This window comes from Octopus bimaculoides, chromosome 8 (genome assembly GCF_001194135.2).
Source record: "Octopus bimaculoides isolate UCB-OBI-ISO-001 chromosome 8, ASM119413v2, whole genome shotgun sequence".
NCBI lineage: Eukaryota > Metazoa > Mollusca > Cephalopoda > Octopoda > Octopodidae > Octopus > Octopus bimaculoides.
The window spans coordinates 7,139,565-7,144,284 of NC_068988.1; the positions used below are offsets into that span (position 1 = coordinate 7,139,565).

At 35.9% G+C, this 4,720-nt stretch overlaps 1 protein-coding gene across 1 annotated transcript in view; it reads right to left on the reverse strand.

The window, feature by feature from the left end:
* LOC106878280 (DNA-binding protein inhibitor ID-2) overlaps positions 1 to 4,720 on the reverse strand; it is a 28,613-nt gene that overhangs the window by 17,501 nt on the left and 6,392 nt on the right. The gene's annotated exons all lie outside the window — the stretch shown is intronic.

Genomic DNA, 4,720 nt, shown 5'->3' on the forward strand with positions numbered 1-4,720 from the left:
GTATGCAAATGTGTGTGTGTTTGTACATTAAAAATATGTGTATGGTGGGTGAGGGGCGCTGTGTTGATTTACTCATTAATACTACAGCTACAGTCGATTAAAATGGCCAGCATATTTGGAAAGCGGATGTCTCACAATGGCGAGGCGGTGTGTTGGTCGGTGTGAAATCACGAAACCAACGGTGTTGTGAGATTATGTCGACATGTATGGGAACCTAAAATCTTACTCCAAAGGGCCTCATTTGTGTGTATAAATGTGACTGAGGTAGGTAGAGATATGTATACAAATCCAGAAAGATAGATAAAACATGCACAGACGGTTATGTACACACACACACATACATACACACACACACACACATTTAACCGGGTTTAAGAATCTCCAAAAGCCCTTCGTCTCCGTTATTGAGCCGTCAGCTGTATGATATGACGCTGACCATGTGACGCGTACAAAAACGTTGAATCACTGATCCAAACTTCAAATCTTTTCACTTTAACCTATGACCTCCTCAAGCCTTAGAGTACAGAGTACAAATATTTCATTTAAAGTGATGTTGGGTTACACACACAGCACACAAATGTACGTAACACAGTTTTTAAGTCAAAATATATATGTGCACTTTGCGTTTATTTTACCGTTTTTGTATCCTAACAGATGGATGAAGATGTAGTTAGTTCTAGGGACATTCTATCGCCCTGCAATTCTAAAACCAAGCCAGGCAACATTGTACTCTAATCCAACAACACGTATATTCCTAATACACCGAGTTTTGGCAAGGTTTCTACAGCTGGATGACCTTCCTAAGGCCAACCGCTTATATACTCTCTCTTTACCTACTTCTTACTCTCGTTTTTGGTTTCTCTTCGCGACACCAGCACCGATGAGGTCCCGAAAAGAGTTCGCAAATCAGGACCAATCACAGCAACGTTTAACGACGATTTTCTGTTAGAAAGGCATACATTCAAACATGAAAGAAAACGAACGACCTTTTAGATGTAATCACCGATTCATACATGTGTGAAAGAATGTGTGTTTATGTGAGCAGGAAGAATGTGTGAGAGAGAGAGAGAGAGAGAGAGAGAGAGAGAAAGAGAGAAAGAGAAAGAGAGAGGGAGAGAGAGAAAGAGAGAGAATCTTCAGCTTGATTCTATGCATGTATGCTCGGGTTCCATCAGTTCAGTGCATCTATTTTATTCCCGTAGCTAACTATACACACGTGTGGTTTATGTAGTACGTATGTGTGTGTTCATTTGTTTGTCAAGATGTGTCGAGCTGATATTACTGTTGTGAAACATCTGTTTAGCTAGAGAAATCCTCGAGGTGACACAGCAAACAATTTCGAGATAAACGCAATACCAACAACAATAATAATAATAAAAAAACAATGTTGATGGTTATCTGATTATATCAAATTATATATACACATATATACATGTGTGTATGTGTTAATACATATGTGTGTATTTACATAATATACACACAATAGATAAACGCACGCACTGAAAGTCATGTTTATATATATATATATATATATATATATATATATATATATATATATTGTGTGTGTGTGTGTACACATCTGTCAAACAGTGTCACTCCTTGCCATAGGAAAACTTTACTCTTCCTTCCCAATACCCCATACCCACCCCTTCATGTGCACTTCTCTATTATGTAACTATATTATGTAAGCTTTAAGCACAAAGGATGTTGGTAGCATAACCAGTATATCACCAAACAATTCTAAATCATTCTAACAGAGGTGGGTAGCTTCTTCAGAACTAGTAAACGTGGCCGTGGGTAGCTTCTTCAGAACTAGTAAACGTGGCCACAAAACTAAACTCCTTCAGAGAAACAATCAACTTTGTGAAACTAGTCTGAAGCGTTTCAATAACAATATCTCATTATTTGATAAATGATATGCAATTTCTCGAAGACTTGGTCATGTTAGTCCTCTAAATCAATTTACCTTTCCCTAAAATTTACTTCCATTACTTTAATAATGGAGTAGTTTTTTTTTCCACAACTCACAACTAAGACAGAAAAAAACGGTTAAGTACATAAACTGATTTTAATTGAGGATATGAGATATATATGAAAATACTGGTTATTGCAATGTCATTTTATGTCCGGTAATTAAAAACATTTGTGCCATATTCGCCCGTTAATCAAGAGCAAACTCGTGCTCTAGGCTGGATGTTGAAGAGGGGAAAAAATACGGTTTTTAAATAGTTACTTAAATTAAACAGCGCTACTTACTTCTTTTTAAACATTCATATATATACACACGCACACACATACATACAAACACACGCACATATACACACACGCATACATGTATGTATACATATTGACTACAGAATGTAACTTCACTGTCTTGTTAAGGAACATCAGGAGAGATTTGTGACTTACATAATCTTGTGTGGCCTTCTTTCCTCTTAACGGCTGAGGAAATACACTGTAACGAGGGAGACGTAGCTTGCTATTTCTAGCATGTGGTGAGACCAAGACACGCTCAAGTTGCCATTACAATAAGGGAGAACGACCCCTAAAAAACAATGTGTTTGAATTCGCTAGAAATAGCGAAGTTTCCCTTCCAGTGACATCTGAATCGCGAGAAAAAGTAACAACACATTTAATAATATACCGAGTCCTACAAAACCCTTGAAAATATTTCTTTAAAAAAAAAAAACGGGGAGTTGACCAACGCTGGGATGATTGTTTACATCAATGAAAATGCACCTGGGGTCTCAACAAACTTACAAACCAACACACGAACAGCCCCCCGTGTCCCCTGTAATCAAAACTGCTTTGTTTACTCAAAAGCCCCACCCAGCCCACTCTAGTTAATGACATGGCGAACCAAACAACCTTGCTGACTTTAAGAGTAAGAGTACTTAAAAGTACTTACAAATATATATTAGCAACAGATATGGTATTTATATTCATTCTATAGTCAAGTGTAATATAAAACCTTTGCCCATCTGGTCACTACAACCTTGATAAAGATCTGAATTTTCTGCGAATTTTCTGCGTTAAGTTTTTTTGATTCCACTCCTAAATTTTGGTGGGGTAGGTGGCGTTACGAGCACACAGCGCATTCTTCTACATGCGCATACAAATGTGACTCGAAATAAGGGAAATACATTTAGAAGTTCTGATCTAATCTGATCATAAAAGAAGTTAGATTTGAACTCCTGAATACATCATAAATCAGTCTTGTTATCTGGGATAAATTTGGTTAATTTGTATTACTGACAGATGAGAACTTGGTAGAAATTTGAAAAACAAGATTATCACTGGCTTGCACTGGGAAGAAAGTAGACAAGAAATTGGACGAGAACAAATGGTAAAAAGGAAAAACAGTTGTGGTTGGAAGAAAAACTCTAGAATCGAAATTCCTGCTTTGGACACCGAAATAGTGTCTTTTAAAAAAGGAGGGCGGAAGTCATTGAAGAAAAAACTATCAGTTCTTGCTCTCCTTTATGAGATAGTGACAGTTATTCCAAAATTCTACCTACTACTGGCTTTCTGAAACACTTCCGTCTTAAAATGCATGTTCTGTTTTGATATTTTGACGGCCCGTTTTTCTCTTAGCCATCTTAAACCATAATGAACACTAGGGTTCATATAAGGTTTCCAAAAGTAAATTCTAATGTGATTTTAAACAGAGCTCAACTCGTGACTGGGCGACTGGCAATTCTCTTCTTTTTTGCCTTTTTCAATCAAAAACACCAAGGAGATTCTTATCGCCTATCTAAACAAATAGATAAAATGAGAAAAGCCAACAATGTACAAAGTATAAAAAAATGCTTTCGGGGGCAAAGGTTATCTTCAGAAGGAACCCGTCAAAGAAATGTGCGTCTGCGTAAACCTTGGAATCGGAAAATGGCAGGATCGACATTTAATTGTACTCTTTTGAAGATAGGCTTTTGCACCTGAAATATAAAGGCTTTCTCAAACTTTATGCAGTGTTAGAAGATGCTTCCTTATTCCATCTATTGCTGTACTACAATGTTTCAAACGAATTACAACAGCCTTCTATCATATACACATGATCTAACATACATAATAGAATTGTTACCCGAGTCTTTTATTCACAAATGTCGTAAGTCTTGGATGGGAAGTCATGTGTATAGCATGCAGGGAAAGTGCCACTGTGGGCTGCAATGTTAGTGTTCGGTAACTTCAAAGAAAAAGATGTGTTTAACTTTTATTAATGCAATAACAGCAGATAATAATTATGACAGAAATATGCACTATTTTGCTGTTTTGAGTGTGATGAGTACGTATGCATTTATGGCGCATATATATATATATATATATATATATACATACATGCATATATATATATATATATATATATACACACACACGTAACATAGATATATGAATTAGACAAAACTAGATAGTTACTAAATATATGACACACTAAAGACATGTGTTCATGTAAATTTACTTTGTAAATGAGTATATATGGAAAGATATACACGCACATCCAAAAAAAACGTGTATAGGTATCTGTATTTACAATATGTGTGTGTATATATCATACTGCATATACACATACAAACACATGCATTTTATGATTTACATGTTATATACATAATTTATATACTCGTTTAAAAATATGTATACATTTCGGTTCGGAGTAGGTATTTTATATATTTAAACAAGTGTGTGTGTGTGTGTGTGTGTGTGTGTGTGTGTGTGTGTGTGTGTG